The sequence below is a fragment of the Cygnus olor genome, chromosome 10 (assembly GCF_009769625.2).
Source record: "Cygnus olor isolate bCygOlo1 chromosome 10, bCygOlo1.pri.v2, whole genome shotgun sequence".
Taxonomy (NCBI): domain Eukaryota; kingdom Metazoa; phylum Chordata; class Aves; order Anseriformes; family Anatidae; genus Cygnus; species Cygnus olor.
This window is the reverse complement of record NC_049178.1, coordinates 5,599,159-5,616,874: the sequence shown is the minus strand read 5'-3', so window position 1 is coordinate 5,616,874 and position 17,716 is coordinate 5,599,159. Positions and strand designations below refer to the sequence as shown.

General features: G+C 38.9%; 1 protein-coding gene across 20 annotated transcripts in view; it reads left to right on the top strand.

Moving 5' to 3' along the window:
- The window catches only part of ATP2B2 (ATPase plasma membrane Ca2+ transporting 2), a 417,587-nt gene that overhangs the window by 176,887 nt on the left and 222,984 nt on the right, over positions 1 to 17,716 (top strand). Inside the window, exon 1 of one of the 20 annotated variants that reach the window (XM_040568572.1) lies at positions 3,358 to 3,590. The exons of 17 other annotated variants lie outside the window; for them this stretch is intronic. The gene's annotated coding sequence lies outside the window, so the exon portion shown is untranslated. Of the gene's footprint in view, positions 1 to 3,357; positions 3,591 to 3,668; positions 3,778 to 4,582; positions 4,785 to 17,716 lie in introns of those variants that run through there. 2 more of the 20 variants (XM_040568575.1, XM_040568576.1) reach the window with 2 other exon arrangements.

Genomic DNA, 17,716 nt, shown 5'->3' with positions numbered 1-17,716 from the left:
AGCATTGTGGTGGTGTTTTTTAAGGTTAGTCCCGAGAAACATCTTTCTATTTTTCTTTCAAATTTTCTGCTCTTTTTCTGCTCCATTTCTGCTACTTGCCCCCAAGTTAAGGTGTTAAATTGTTCTTCTGTCAGAGCTAAATAATATGCCACTGGACGCTTTAATAGGCATGAGGACATGCTGACAAATCTTCATTTCAGGAGAGGCACTGTTCAGATGTTTTGTTGTTTTGCAATGCCTTGCTATTAAATTTTATAATGAGATCGAGAAAAAGTGCCTGCTAACGTTGTAGCCATTTTGAGTTGGAAATGCTGAAAGCCAAGCAAATTGGAAAATGTTACTTTATTTCGCAGTTGTGTGTTAAAAAAATATAAATAAAAACAACCTTTTAATATTGGTGCTATTTAATAGCTTATTTTGTGGGATGGAACTGCTGGTTTTAGCTTTGGTTGTAAGGTACTAGTGATGCCTAGCAGGTGTTCCCTGTTCTGTAACTTGAAGGGTAGTGAGCACATACTGAGCCCTGACATTGCGTTAGTGGTGGTGGTCTGTAGCAGAAGAAAGGAAGTGTAGCACCTCTGCAGGGTGTGCACATAGCAGCTGTAGGTAAGGACAAATATAACGTGACTTTGCATTCATAGCTTCTCTATTTAAAAATGAGGCAAGCTCCCAGTGTTGTGCATGGTGCCATGACACAGGAGGTCAATTCTTACTCCCGAAAACGCATCTTACCACAGAACCGTAGAATGGGTTGGGTTGGAAGTGACCTTAAAGACCATCCAGTTCCAACCCCCATGCCATGGGCAGGGACACCTCCCAGTAGCCCAGGTTGCTCAAAGCCCCATCCAACCTGGCCTTGAACACATCTTCTGAAGTTGTGCTCAGCCGTGGTGGCCGGCTTCCTGTAGCACAGGTGGCAGTGGGATGAGTAGCAGTGCTGTGCTGAAGGTAGCACCAACACTAGCAATAAAATGCCTACAGCACTGGAGATGGCCTCCTAACTGGTGAGCCTAGCAAAAAGTTTAAATAGCTTGATCATCTTGTTACGTGGTGTGATACTTTTGAGGCCCTACGTTAAATATGCACTGGAACTATTCACGTGAAAACTTGTTCTGTTGGGTTGGGTCCATAATAATATGTTCAAACTAAGATTTTCTTTCTTTTTGAACATATTTTTGTTATTTTCTTTGCATTCATATTCCCTTGCCTCTATTCTATTAGTCACAACAAAGGATTAGGGTATTTCCTGACCAAGTCCAATCTAGGCATGGTGATTCTGTACTTGGGCTGAAGTTTCTGTACTATGACACATGTGACTGTGAGCTGCAGTCCTCAGACTGGCAAGAGCCAGATGCATGGAACAAGTTTTTCTACCGTGTTCAACTTCTTTAAGCTATTCCTCTCTTCATACAGGAAGGACAGTTCAAAAAAATCTTCTTCAATCTATTTTGTTACTCTGTCAGTCAACCTTTTAGACCTTTTCAAATCGTCTTTAAAGCATGTACAGAAAAATAAATTTAGTAGCTTAATAATTACAGATTACATTAGTATCTTCCTGCTTTCTTGACAGAGTAGGAGAGGTCACCAACATTTGTGGGTCTGGACCTAAGCACAACACATCTCAAGTATAACACTTTTTTTGTCCTGTTATTTTTTTTTCAGTGCCTGAATTCAGTTTTAAATCTGCACTCCGTGCCCCTTAAAGCTGCAGTTTGTACCAAAGACTTGCTAAGAAAAAGGGGACACATCTCTGTGCTTAATATAACACAAAGTCACTGCATCTAGTGCCCTGACATGCATATAATTGCCTGGAGCTTTCTAATGATAAAGGCAGTTTCACGGGAGAAAAATCTGTATTGATCCTAGTTGGAATTTAAATTTTACTTCATTTAAAAAAAAAAAAATCAGCATAGATGAAACTCCCTGATCAATGATCCTAGCTGTGGTGCTTTTTTTTTTTTTTTTAATAGCTTCCATTTTGGTGCAGTGCAGACTTTTGGTTTAACTGGCTGAATTGATATTCTGAGCAGCGAGTAAGGCAGGATGACAGAGCATCAGCACAGCTACTCCTGTTAGTGCTCAGGGAGGTACGCTTACTTGCACTTGCCCATTCTGTCCAAGACAGAGTGAAGTCACGAACCACTGCTGTCCTAGGATACTATGGAAAAGCTTACAACTTTTCTATATGCTATTTTAAACATAGTTGAAGAAAAACAGTATATTTTTCTGTGTTCAGCCACTATCAGGATGGAATGGTTTGAGGTACAGAATTTGAAGTCTCTGTTTGGGAACACAGTGCACGTGCTGACCATGATTTACTTAAAAAAACAAAAAAACAAAAAACAAAAAACCTATTACATAGATTTATTTTTTAAAGGACTGATGTCCCTTTTATTTTTAGTGTTTGGATTTTATTTATTTATTTATTTATTTTTGCACAGCTATGAAAGGGTGTTCCATTGAAATAAACAGCCCTTGGCATTTCAGAATCCTACTCATGTAATAATTCAAAATATCAGGCAGATTTTTTTTTTTTTTTCTGAAGAAATAACACAGAACAGATAGTAAGAAGCTTGGAATAAAATAAAATGCCCTGGTTTCTCAGAAAGTCTAAGACTCATTATCATGAATTAGAGTGCTATGTTTTTAATGTTTAAAAGGAAAAAAAAAAAAAGGGGGGGGGGGGAGCAAAGCTACTGTGGCATGTGTATGGTTTTACAGTGTATGCTAATGTGACCAGATCAGACTAAAGATGAGGGCATTTTTGCATGCTTCTCCTGTGTGGGTTTTAGATTTCTGGAAGGCATGACAGAAACACAAGTGCAACAAAAACATCACAGCCTGGAAATAATTTTTTGATGTTTTCATTATAATTAACCTTGGTTCTTATATAAGCAGAAAGCGAGCGAGAGGAAGAGAGCTGTATCTTTGAAAAAGGTGCTTATGAAATAATCTGAGAGAGACATGTTTGTTGCATTTGCTGCCTAATTTATAATTAGTTAACAAAGCTAGGGAGACATTTGGTACTCCAACGCTCGGCAAGCCAGCCGATGCAGCCTGCTCTCTGCTGCAGGGGGGCACTGGATTTGCTGCTTCCCTTACTCCCCTTGCCCCCTTCGTACACAGCCTCCCCTCCACCTTCCCTTCCTCCTCAAATGAGAGTGATAGGACTTGACAGTCCTTGTCCTTGAAGGTTTCTCCCGTTTCTGAGTAAGTGGCATATTCCTGGTAGCTTGCCATCTTCCGTTTTTGTCATTATCCCAAGGGAAGTATTAAAATCACAAACAACAACATGGTGGTTCAGTCCATTTTTCTTTCAGAGAAACCTTTTCTTCCTTTACCCTGCCTGCTGTTTGCTTCCCTCCTTTAGCAATGTGAAACTGCAGGCAGCAACCATCCTCCTGCGCTCTGGCAGCGAGATGCTCTGGCAGGAAGCTCGGCTGCCTCCCCACCTGCCTGCCGGGGTGGTACGGTCTGCAGAGGGACTCCGGTAATGTAGCTCCGCTTATCAATCCCTTACAGATGCCGAACGGTGATTACTCCGCTGTGTAATTGAAATCATTTTGGATTTGTGATGATATCTTAGCCAAGTAAGTAGCGACATCCACAGCATGAGAATAAAAGAAAAAAAAAAAAAATCGTTCCCCTTTCTGTTCTGAGCTTGTTTATTTGGCAATTTGCTTCTCATGAAGGCACAAGCTGATGAGAAAATGGTGTGGAGACTGGGTCTGAGTGATGCGTTAGATTTTGGTTCATGCCCTGTGAATCTCTGGAAAGGTAATGCTGCAACTTCTGTAGATTATTCTGTAAGGTCAAACAGAAACTGCATTGCTAAAAGGCACTCTTGCATCAGAAATAATTCACTAAGCTTTTGTGGGCTAAAAATTCAGTATGATGTTGTCTTTTTTAAGCAAATGGGCTTGATTTTGATTAAATCTGTTATTTAGTGGTGAAGAGAACACGTGGATGAGGTTTTGCTTTTATCATTGCTGGTAAGAATTGGATGTGCTTTTTTTTTTTTTTTTTTTTTTTTAATTTCTAAAGTCCAGAAAAGATTAAAATGTGTGCAGTACAGTTTGACTTTGTTTTTAACTTTAATGTTATCTTTTGAGAAGTAAAGACATTTCTTATTAGGAAGATATGTAATCCTCAACTGGGTTTATTTTTAGAGCTGCTTATAGTTTTTTGATGTGTATGCTTGAAAGTAAAGGGCACACCGACTAACAAACAACAAAAAAGTAGTGCAGTACCTTTCTATTGAAATGGATTAGAAAATGCTGTAACAGAAACAGGGAATTTTATGTAATTTCTTTTAAGCATGCATAGTGTTTCCTGTGGCAAGGTGGTGAAAGGCTTTCTGTGGTGTATTGGTACAATAACTGATAATTCTTACAGAAATATACATGCTTGGGAAAAAAAAAATCAGCCCCAAATCCCTGCATGCTGCGTGGAAAAGCTTTTGGCTGCTCAGGAACCATACAGTGCTTTAACAGAAAACATAAGATTACAGGAGTCATTTCCTATTATGTAAAGGGAGCTTCTGTGTGTTTGATCACTGCCTGCGGCGCTGGCATCTCATCTGCCCAGTGGTCCCGGGCAGCGGTCGAGCTCTTCCCCAGCCTCCCCTTTACTGACTTGGAGTTGTCCTGTACAAGCTGGGGCAGCTGCTTGGGCATCGCACGTCGTTTCCATGGACTAATGAGATGATGGCCATAGGCAGTCCTGGAGCACTTGAGCAGCCAGGAGCAGATGCTTAGCCCTGTGCTTTCCATACCTTCTGGAAGGTAAGTATTGAAGTTGCTAAAAGGGAATGCAATGCATATTCTTCCATGGTAAAACTGTTCATTTTACAATCCACATACATCCAAAGTGCTGCATACTTACTAGGACTTCTGATCATTTGACCTCTTTAGTACGTTCTGTTAGGGAATCTGTTAAAGGATTGCAGAGATGTTATACAAATGAGGATGTTTGAAAGATAGCTGGCATGCTTAATATGGAAAAACTGTTCTTTTATTTCTAGACTTGGTGGTTAATATTAGATATATGCAGTATGAAATTGATGATGAAGGCTTTTTGTTAGTCTTTGCTTAGTAAAAGGAGATTACAGATCTACTTCACAGTCCACATTTTTTTATGTTGAGATGCATTCTCGATTAGCATTTAATTTGTGAGAGGTCATCCATATGCATGACTAGCTCTTGTACCTTGCTCTGAAATAACTGTTTGACTCAGGTATCCAGCAGGTCTTTGATCACATACAGCTTTTACTTTGTTCACGTTCCTCTCATTTTAATGAAAATTGCTACCTGTGAAGAAGTGTTTCGTATTTTCCTTGTAGTGCTGGTAAAATGAATAAGTCTATGAATAAGGCAGTAAATTAGGGCTTGTAGATAAGTTGTGTATAGTAATGCAGCATGAATATCTGTTTTTTACCTTTTTTTTTTTTTTTTCACCCCCCTTTCTCATCCTTTTCATTTTTCTTTTTACATTTCTGTGGAGAATTGATTTTTGGCCCAGCACATCAGTGGTAAATATGCTTGCATTATCACGGAAAAGGTCTTTTATTTATTTATTTTTTTTTTCTGTTGCCAATGGAAGCTGAATGATATTTCTCATGCTTTCTGCATATACAAAAAGGTTTCATGCATGTATATTGACACAGCTTAGCAGAGTTTCATGCTTGTTGGTAGGATTACAGGTTACAGAAGACATGGTAATGCTGAACTAGGTATCAAACAGTTCTTTTAAGAGCTTCCATGAAGTGACTTTTGTGAGTGCATTTTTCTTTTAAATTTCATATAATGTATCTAGGAAACAGTTTTAAAGGATTATTTTTCCTCTTTCCTCCTCCCCCTTTAGTAAAATGTACAGCTTATCTTTTCTAATACTCTAGAATTTGGGATGCAAACATTTCTCTAATGATTAAAAAAAAAAAATCTGGTCTGAATACTGAAAATGTGAACATACATTTTGCTAATATATAAGAATGTTACAAGTATTTTCACCTTCAAATTTTTTTTCATCCTGCAGTTCATATTTTCAAATGTCAGTTGTGTACGTAATAATTCCTTCTTACATTTTGAAATAAATACAGAAGTCATGACCTTGTACCTATCTCTAACATTCACTAAAACCTCACTATACTGCAGTAGAACTACAGCAGCTGATAGTTCTGTAAATTGAACCCACCTCCTTTTCATAAATGTAAATACTTTCACAGGTTGGACTTAAAATAATGTTCTGAATAGAAGAAAGCAGTTTATTTGATTCACCATAATGTGGAACCTTGTAGAGAACAAGCTTAGCTTCTGCCAGATTTTTCATTACATTTTCAAGGGGAAACAAAGAAGGATATTACAGTTCACTGGAATTTAGCAAGTATTACTATGCCTTTCTGGCTGATTGCTGAAAGTGAACAAAAATTCATTAACCTTATCTTATACAGTATCTGATCAACTGAAGAAAAATCATGATTAAAATTACATATTTATGGATGATTTAAATAAGCCAATTGAAACAGGGTTTTTAAAAAAAGGCTAAGGATGATTATGATTAAATCATCTGCTCTAGAGAGTTTTTTTTTGCTTAATTCATATACTAAAATGTGTTGCTAAAGCTTAAGACAGTCTCTCTCATGCTTTCATTAAGATTCTTTTCTTGCTGAGCCAGGAAGGTAGCAATGAATCCCTTCTGAATGGAGGCTCCCTGGCAGTATGGCTCGGTTGCAAATTGAGCAACAGAAGTCTGTGTGACCGGGATAGTTCTGCTGCCTCTGCAGCACCTGCAGTCCAGGCGTTGTGCTTGCAATTAGGAAATCTCAGCTTGGATTCAACTTGCCAGGGCTTTATTGTGCACAGCAGGGATGCTCAATACTGTGAGACTGTACAGAGTTTATCCCTATATATCACCTATATATACGTTGCATTCAGTGATACCATACCATATCCTTAGTGAAATGGTTGCATAATGGAACAGTATTTCTTCCTACATAGCTTATGTTTTGTATGCTGTACTTTTTTATATGCAAGTATATATATACTTGATAAAATCCTCTAACCCTTAATTTCATGTATAAGACAATGAAAATGATCAGTAGCATTTTATATTAATTTTTATTTTAAAGTATGATGTCCTTCCATAAAAAGCAAACATATTGTTCAATTTTAAGAGCTGAGGGGTTTGTGATCGAAGTTTTACAGTTTTTATTTGTGTCTAGGGAGAAAAAAACATGCTTTCTATGTTATTTTTCTTAATATAAAATCTTATTTTGTGTATTAAAAATAGAGATTCACAGATGAAGAAAAAGAATCAATTTATAACAGAAAGTTTAGGAATGAAGCATATTTAAAAATAGCCCAGTAACACAAAAGTAGTCCTAGGATGCTGGCATTACTGCAAAGTACAGAACATACTCCTTTCTAATACTGTAAGTCAATTAAATATGAAGACTAAGAAGTGCTGTGGCATGTCCACTTGAATATCAGACTTCGCATAGTTGAGAAATGGTGACCAAGTTACAAAGATTTTCCCTTGTACCACCTGGTATGTGAACAAGTTCATCCTGTTGGCATTGGTTCATGGTTTTAAAGTAGCCATTGCATGGTTAGAGCATATGAGGGTTGTGCACAAGGCTATCATAGAAGTCCTAGAGGAGGCCCAACAGAAATAATAGTGATTTATTTGGAAATTTGTGCAATTTCTACCTATTGTCTTCCTTCCACAAACGTGGAAGGTGAAAGAGGTGGAGGAGTTAACCGATTTCACAGAGTCAGGGAATCAGAGCAGCCGAGGTCGGAAGGCCTCTGGAGATGATCGTGTCCAACCACCCTGCCCATAGCAGGTTCAATGAGAACAGGTTGCTCGGGGCTGAGCCTGGTCTGGTTTTAAATGTCTCCAGGGATGGAGACACCACAACCTGTTCCAGTTTGACCACCCTCATGGTTTTCTCACATTCAGTTGGAATTTCCTGTGTCTCAGTTAGCTCTCATTGCCTTTTTTAAAAAACAACAACAAAAAAACATTCACCGGGCACCGCTGAGAAGAGTCTGGCAGCATTTTCTTTACTCCTTACCATAGGGAATTAAACACATTGATCAGGTTCCCCCTGAGCCTTCTCTCCTCCAGGCTGGCCAGCCCCAGCTCCCTGAGCCTCCCACTGGCCAAGACTGAAGATGCTCCAGTCTCTTCATCATCTCTGTGGCCCTTCACTGGACTCAACCCGGGAAGTCCATGTCTCTCCTGTACCAGGAGCCCAGCACTGGGCACAGCAACCCAGATGTGTCTCAGCACTGCCGAGCAGAGGGGAAGGATCAGCTCCCTCGCCGTGCTGGCAGCACGCTGGCTGATGCAGCCCAGGAGGCTGTTGGCCTTCTTTGCTGCAAGGACGTGTTTCCGTCTCCCAGTCAACTTTGTGTCCACCAGGAGCCTCTCAGCCCTGCAGCGGGCTTTCCCTCCCCCAGAGCAGAATTCTGCACTTCCCTCTGCTGGGCTTCCTGAGGTTCCTTCTGGCTCAGTGCTCCAGCCCATCAAGGTCCCTCTGACAGGCAGCACATCCGTCTGGTGTCACCAACCACTCCTCCCTCGTTTGTATCATCTGCAGACTTGTGGAGGACATCATATCATCCAGGTATTGATGAAGATGCCTGGCTATTGCATTGCAAGCAGTCACTGGACAGTAGATGATAGACCTCCTAGGTGTGTTCTTTTTTCACTAGATGACCCTTTTTGTGATATATTTCCATATTCTTTTTTGATTGCTAATGCACACTGGTGTGTTAAGAAGCAAATTTCTGAAGTAACAAAGGTAAAATCATAAGGAGACAAACTTTACTTAGGACAAAATGCCTTCACTCAAGTGTTCCTTGATTAAAATGGAACTGCAATTTTAGGAGTTAGCCCAGAACTGAAGCATTTTCCCCCAAAAATCCAAAATATGGTAAATACCCTGGATATACTTACAATTAAGAGTGTGAAAGATGTGATATTAAGGTCCAGTACATTGCATCTACAGCCTAGATGCACTATGGTATGTATGTAAACTTTTTTTTGAGGACAAAAAAATGTACTAAAATAAAAAATATATATACTAAAGAATGAACACTCACAGCTGATGAAATAATTTCAGTTGATAATTTCATTCAGTGCATTTTAATTAAAGTGAGTTAAAAATAAAACCATATGAATTGAATTAAAAATAAAATGAGTTTCAGTCCAATATGCTTTGAATCTTGCTGAGAAATCTACTGCACAAAATGAGGAGGTGCTTAACTCTTAGACGCTGGCCAAAGAGGCGCTTTGGTAGTTCTCCTCCCAGCTCACTGGCCTTCCCAGCTCCTGACCTGTGGAAATAACTATGTGTTTGAAGCAAATGGCTTTCCTCATATATACATCTCTTCTAAGGAGATTTCCTTAGACAAGAGCTGTCTTTGGTATGATAAGTTATCTTCCATGCTCTTATTTGAGTTGTGCTTCATAGTCCAGTTCAGTGCAAACTTTGTACTTCACCTTGGGATGAGCTAGTGTTTAAATGCCATCAGGGTTACCTCCCTCTGCATACCCCAGCCAAAGTCTGATGATAACAAAATACCCACCTTGCTGGACACAAGTCAGCCATCACAGCTGAAACTGACCACTGGTTGGTTTAACAGTTATTTTAGGTGAAGCTCAGTCCCTCTGTGTACCACTATAGCACTGTTGATTTATAATGGAATGGGAATTTTCTACTGGCCGCTAAACATGAGGTCAGACAGAATCAGTCTTAAGTCTCTTAGTAAATGTGAAAATAGAAATGCCTCAAACTTTTTCCATAAGCCAGCAGGCTAATTGAAGCTGATCCAGCAGATGAAGAAGCACAAGGGTAGTCTTGCACCCAGGAGTGCTGGCATCCAGTTGCCATGGGTGAGACGGGAAATGGCAGCCCACTGGGATCTGGGTATTGGCACGTATTCGAGGTGCAAGGAGAGGAGAGTTTTACCCTGCTTGATCTCTCACACAGGCTGACCTGGGCATCCCCTGGCATTTGTCTTCATGCATCTCTCTGATCTCCAGGACCTGCCCACACCTCCAGGGTTTTTTGTCCACTCTTCCTTTTATTTTTTTTTCTCAGACGCCGTTCTTCTCGCAGACCACTTCTCTGGGGAACCCTTCTGCTGAGCCTCCTCTTCCTTCTGCAACTTGAGATCCCCGGTTTTCACAATCCCACCAGTCTGTGCATGCAGTCTGTCTCCACTGGTGGTGCTCTCACATCTCTTCACTAATTGGATTTGCCACTCTTATGTGGTTCGGGCATTATCAAAATTTACAACCAGCTCATACTGGCTGCAGCCAGCAAGAGGCACGCTTGTGCTTGACAGTCTAAAGTTCAGTTTTGGATATAAGTACCCCCACTCCTCCCTCCCCAGTACATCCAATTATCTGCTGCATTATGTTATTCAGTTTAAGCTGTTTTTCACCTACAAGTGTAGCACACTTCTCAGCTAGGGCTGGTGAGGATCTTCATTCCTATTGTCTTTTTTTTTTCCTCATGCCATGGCCTTTTGAAAGCAGACATAAGCATCTCCAGTCTTTGTTGCAATAGGTTTCTGTGCACTGGTGGGTCTTGAGAAGCGTTACACTTCAGAGCAGTATGGCCTATTTTGGCACGTGCAATGTATGCTGTTTGTCTTGCAGGATCGATGAATATATTGTAATAGTTGTCCTCAGCATATAACTAACCTTGAAAAAATCTGATGCTGATGAAGCACCGTAAAAATGTGCTGCTACCATTATGGCTTGTCTTTCAGAACAGTACCCTTTGTGTCACACAGGTAATTAGAAGACAGCAGTGTTCCCAATAACCTGTTCCAGCCTACTTGGGGAATGTGTGATCCTGAATGTCAGGAGGCAGCATTGATTTGCGTCCTTTGTAAGCTGGTTTAGCAAGAAGCTTGTCCTGGCTGAGGAGGACCATTTCATTTTGTGCTGCATGCTTACCGCATTCCTCTCCTCTGCTTGTGTTATAACGAAGATTTTGCATGTTGTTCTAAAAACATATCAATTGATGTTTGATATTTAGGGACCAGTGAAATGCAGTTGCAATGAAATAATGATTTTTGTGTTACTTTTCACAAAGAAATGTGATTGCTTCTCCCTGCACCATACTTAAAGGAATCCCTAATAATGACTAGTTGAGCTAACCTGGGAAATTTGAAGAAGAATTTGTGCAGTTTTAGATGCACTGTAGATTGTCACATTACCCAAGGAGGGCATTTGTGTTGTAACAGGACTAGTTACCTCTGTGATGCTTTAGTGGGAAATTGTTATGCAGACTGCTGCGGGATAAGGTGAAGTGCTAAATCAGCATTACTGAATAAGATGGCTGAACATGCCATGAAAGCAACCCATCAGAAGCAATGATATGCCTGATTTCCATGCAGTATTCCTCTCTCTTTCCATATAGGCTTGGCAGCAAACTCCTTGTTCTGCAGGGTATTTGGCTCCTGCTCAGGGCTTGGTGCCTCTCCCATCCCCTCATGGCACTGGTTTGGATGGGGCAGGCCAGACCTCCTCCTCACTGAGGGGTCTGCCTTTGTCTTGCATTTACCAAGAGGAAGAGGAAAGGACTACCATTATGTTCCTGGTGCTGTGCCAAGACTTCTCCTTCAGGGCATAAGGGTTAGGAGCTGTTATTTTGTTGCAAAGCATATGTGGGGAGCTGGTAGTCCACAGGGCACCCAATTTACATGTATGCACCACTGTATATAGAGTCTTTCATTAGGTTGATTTTTAAATTTTGGTTTGGTTTGTCCAAAATAGTATTGAGCATTTCTGTTTGCTCTGTGTAGTGCCAAAATATTGTAAATAGGCAAACGAGGCAGAGGGATAAAATTTATTTACTTGTGGGGGCTGAAAAGGGGAGACGAAAGAGGAAATACAGCTTTTCCAGGACTATGAGATGCAGCAATGAGATGTGGGTACAGACTGCTGGAGTCTGTATCAAATGAAGGTCTTTCAATATGCAGGTGGGATGTGGCTGGTGCCCAGGGTAGGGGGGAAGGCCTGGGGGGGCCAGCAGCTGCCTGTGGCTGGTGGCAGAGCTGACCTTGGGGTAGGGACAGTGAGACCACAGAGGCAAATTGTGCTCACTGTGACAAAAGGTACTCGCTGCTGCAAGGGCTGAGTTGCTATTTCTTTTGTTATCTTCATATTAAGCTTAGTGTAACTGTTCATTTTAACAAACTCTAGTTGCTATGCTGTTCCCTAGCTTATTAAAGGTTTCGCACCAACCCAGAAGCAATGTTTAAAAACCCAAAACCTGCAGAAGGAAAGGGACATATAAAATCTGCAATGCAGAAATAGGATTATATATTTATCTGACTTCTCATGTAGACATATGATTAATATAGTACAAACTACAGGATTTATATCTTGGTATATCATTAAGGTTCCCTGTAATTCTAATGTGAGAAGATAATAAATTAAGTGTCCTCTTCCCTGCCCTTGTCCTCCTTTTTCTAGTTTAGAAATATACTTGGAAGTTTTAATCTGAAAGCATAATTCTGATACTAGAACTGAGGTTGGACAGAAATGAAAGAGAAAATGGAAGACATCTGAAGTGTTTTTTCTTGAACCTTTTGAAGCATTGAAATTGAGTGCATGAGGTCTTCACATACAAATCTCATTTACATATCTTTTTTGGATTAAGAGGGTATCTTTGAAACTAACACTAGAAAAATATTTTGGGGGATGGATTTTTTTTTAAATTTTTTTTGGAGAAAGAGAAACCTCTAATATCATTTCTTAATCAGGTCCAGTTTCCTTTTAAGGACATTATCTTATCTGGAGCAGATGGAAGCTGCAGATACAGGACATATGTCATTTCTAAAGGTTTTATTATCAATAAGGTAAATAGTATTTTTGAAACCTTAATTACCAGACCCCAAGAGAAGCACATATGCATTTAAAATAAATTTGAGTAAGAACACTGTGAAAGAATAACTAATAAAGTAACTAGAACTATGCATACTTATTATTCCTTTGTATCAAGGCACTTTATTTCGTTTGGGAGACAATACTGCTGATAGCTCATCCCTGAGATCCTCTTGTCTGTGATCAGTAGGAATCAAAGAAGATTAAGGTCTATGATTCTGTCTAGAGCCTGTGTGCCAGATTTGTTACATTAAGTAAAATATAACACCAAAACCTGCTCTCCTTAGACAGAGGCATGACCCAGGGGTTGCGACACTGGCATAAGAATTGAAGCAGTACACTCAGTGCTGAGGTGGGTAACATGGAAACTGGAAACTCCACAGGTGATTTTGTGCTGATTAGGACAGTTTTCATTTTGATTTTGATGCTTTCTTGAGAAGAGTTCTGACTATTGCTGGATTAGGAAAGGGATAAATCCTTCAAAATAGAATAGAAAAGAAAAAAAATATATAAAACATAATATATATACAAGTGTATATATATATAAATAAAAAACACAAAAGCACCCTGAATAGGGAGCAGTTGCTATAAAGTCCTTTTTGTTGTTTGGTTTACTGTATAGTTCAGTTCAATTCAAAGTAATTCTTTCAGTGGTTCACTTGAAAACAATAACAATTTCATGCTCCCTCCCACACATAAGATCCACTCCCTTCCTCAGTAATTCTTGTTTGACCTTACAACAAGTTCTCTAGAAACTTTCCTACCAGCTGCCGGATATTCTGTTTAGGAGTTACTCAGGAGGCCAGCAAGACATTACCGTGTTGGTCTGCTTTTGGCATTTGCCCTCCAGTGAACACAGAGCCTCCAAGTTTGAGGTCTTGATCAATTTAAAATTTTATATGGATTTGACTTTCTCTCTCATAGTCTACCTTTATTATAGCAGTGATGTGCCACTACAGTAATAAGAAGACAAAAAGGGGAAAACTTGTAATTGCTTGAAAAAAATGTATTGGGACCTATGAAATTCATCCCTGTGAAAGATCAGAGAGATCATGGAAAAAAAGCACTTGCTCCATTAAGTCACATGGCACAAAACATGTATGGTGATGCCCACAAAGGCTTTATGAAACCATTTTTAATTCATTTTAGGAAGGAAGGAAGGAGCTTATGTTACTGTTTTTTTTTGTTGTTGTTTGTTTTTTTTTTTATACGGACTCTCCCTGAACCTGTTATTTCATGACTAAAAGTAAAGATTGATCAGCTCCATTGGAAAGGTAGAGGGTGATATTATGGGCCTGCTCATGAGGAATGGTCTCATAAGAAAAAATATGTAGACCAACGACAATGATTCAGAGGTGTTTTTAGCTGCCTAGAGAATGGAAAAAATTATTGATGTAATTATGGTATTTCAGAGGGCCTCTGTTATTTGTGGCAAACTCTTCTGTCTGTCTTGCAAACTGAATTCTTGACCTAGGAAGCTTCCCAGCCATTTATGACAAGATGCTGTGATGCCTGCGTTGGAAGAAGGCTTTTGTGGTACAGCTGTCTGGTCCAGTTGTACAGGCATAAGAGTATTTGTGAAGATCTTATCCACAGAGTACAGTAAATACATAAGTGACTAGTAAAGTAACTGAAAAGCTTGTATGTCTGATTTTAAAATCCCTTATACACATTCCTACAAGGTATATGGAGCACTCCAGCTATCAATCTGTCCTTCATATATCCATACAATCTGTGTATGTCCTCGAAATCTTCAGCAATGATTTGCCTCCCTTGAGCCTCAACATCAAAGCCCAGCAAGGTTGATTTTAGCTCTTCATCTCTCTTAAATATATACCCATAGGAGAAATGTCATTTGCTGTGTGGCTTTGTGAGACTTTTTGAGATGAGTTGTTGAGAATTGAGGTCATGCTAGTTAAGCCTGGCAGCTGAGTGCCTGAGCTTGGTTTTCTCCACAGCCAACATCTCCCTAGAAGTCTTTGGCTCAGATTTTCTTGCCTGTGTCACGCAGTCTTTCCCCTTTATTCAGACTGATGGTTGTATTGGTTGTTGCTGCTTGTTGATCTTCGTCGGCATCATCTGCTTTCATTAGCATTTTTCAACAAAGGAATGAATCAGAATAAATCACAACTATTAGAAATGTAGGAACAGATTATCATTTTGCAAAGCCGAACTCTCTCAGAGGAGATTACATATTTGAATGGAACAAATACAACTTCATAAATAAACTAAATTAAATATCATCTAATTTTACTTTTGAAGCCAAATACTTTTAATCCATACTCAGCTTCTCATGGAAATATTTCCCAACTCAGTTTCATTCTTTGAAGCATTCTTATTCATATTTAAAAACTAAAAATGTGCCAAATTGAACAACGCTTGTGTATGCTGAATAAATGTAAAAGCTTGGGTGCATTACATAATAAGCTGAGAGTTGGCAAGTGAAAGTGATTGCTTTTGTGAGTGTCCAAGCAGTAGTGTAAAAAATGTTTCTGAGAACCTAATATTTCTCTCTCAAGCAGTGTGACTGATGGCATATCTGAAAATTCCCTTATGTATAGTTTAACGGGAAGCAATAGAAGAAATATATACATTTCTCCAGGGACAATTCATGCAGCAATTCTGGTGGTGCAAATATTACACAGATGGTCTGCATTTTGAACAAATCCTTGCTCATTGATGCAAGATATGTTTCTCCTGCAAACATTGTTAGAATTGGGAGCATTTAAACACCCCTAATATGTTCCTTGTGATTGGAAATGGACTTTAACAAATTTCTTCTTCTTAGGCAAGAAAGAATCTTTCACAGGATGTAAAAAATGTGTAATACCAAGCAATAAAGTTCAAGACTTTTTTCAATCCATCTGATGTTCAGTGTAAAACACATGATCAAAACCCATATTCCAGTAAAAGACTTAAATGCAGTTCTTTCTGATGTTTGTTCAATTACTATGTATAGGCTGCAGAATGCACCTGTCCAGTGACTTCAGGGGCTGAAAGTAGTCGACAATGATTTTCAAAAATACTTAATTTCTAAGTAAATCAGCTTTAAGATTTTCAAGAAATTTTTGGTCTGCAAAGACCAAGCAAGACTTAAGCAGTGAAAGTCTTGAACAAATAATTTTGCTTTTAAAAAAATATATTTATTATTATATATTTTTATTTAATATTTATTTTTGTTGGAACACAATAGTTCCTCTCCAAAAGTAGTAAAAAAAACCCAACTTTTTACAAATCTCTTTTCATATTTAATCATAGATATCAATAGTTTTAGTAAAATTATAATTTTATTGCCACACTTAGAGTTTTAAGGTAATAGCTAAATGTTAACTTTTCCCATTGTTTGAATTGTTTTCCCCATGTAGTGCCAATAAAATAAAACTTGCTAATTCTCTTCAGTGAGTTGGAAGTGCTGTGGATTAATGAGTATCGTTTCATCAAGATAGGAGAAAAACACAGTTAAGAAATGCTTGATGCACATTGAAGTTTTTTGTTTGTTTGTTTGTTTTGTTTTGCTAATTAGATATCTTTGTTCTAACTATTTAGGACTAACCTCTGTAGCAGCCCTGATGGCAGAGACCCCCACTAGAGATGCAACCAGCAGGGGCCCAGGACTTTTTTGCTGTATATTCAAACTGCTACGCCAAATGGCATAAGCAAGAGCAGCACAAGGACACTTTGACTCATGCAAATTGCATCTACAGTGAAGGTCTTTCTGGCAGTAAAGCTGTTAACAATCTGTTTTTTTGCAAGTATTGCTGAAGGTAGGTGAAGGCCCCAGTGGTAGAAGAGATGCCATAGGCAGGCCAGTGACAGTGGTCGTCTTCAAAGCCCAGTATACAGAGTGTGAGAACTTAAATTACTGAATTTCTTTGTCCCCTGAAATGCAAACCAGCTGTCAGCAGCTAGAAGCCATAGAGGCTGGTTTTGTTTGCTTCCCCTTCCTTCACAAAGGGGAGTTCTGAACAAGTCTCCTGTCTAGGAAATTGATCACATTGCAGGCAAAAAATATGATCCCGTTGGTTTCCGAATGCGTACAGGTTCATCTGAAATGAAGGAAAATTGCTAGTTCTCCAACTGAATGTGTAGCCAGCATATTTGTTTGTTTGGTTAGGTTAGGAAGATTTGTGATAGTGGTGTGAATGCTGCTGCTTTAGTGCTTCTCTACATTTCCAGGATGTCCTTGAATACCTTTGCAGTGATGATGAGTTGATAGGAGGGTTAATTTCATTAGTAGAAAGCAAGAGGCAAGAGCTAGATGAAGATGTTTTGCAAATGAAATGTTTTCATAATTGTGCATTATAGAAATACCACTAACATACAAGTACTTGGCCTTGGAGGATATGTTGTTGTTAGGCATATGCTCTTCAGGGTGGGAGCAATGCAAGAGGTCAGGTACAACCGCATATATTAAAAAAAAAAAATTAAATGAAAACTATCAGTATTTCCTGTAAATAGTACTTACTAGATTTTGACAATTGCTGCAAAGTCTGATGCAAAAAAATAAAATAATAAATATTTGGCATAAGAGCTTTGGTGGTTTTGGTACTACATCCATCTGCAAGAAGAAACATAAATGTTTAATTTATTATTGAGATTCAACTATCTGTTAATTATTACAACTGATGTTAATGTATTAGATTTTAACTTCTAAACTTATTGCTTAACATTAAAAAAGACTTTTAAAATATTTTTTTTTCAATAAATGAACTATCTGAACTTTAGAGGTTTAGCCACCATTACATATAACAAGTATATTAATCTTTTAAAAACTGATACTTCTCGAAAAAGAGCTTTTTGGATGATT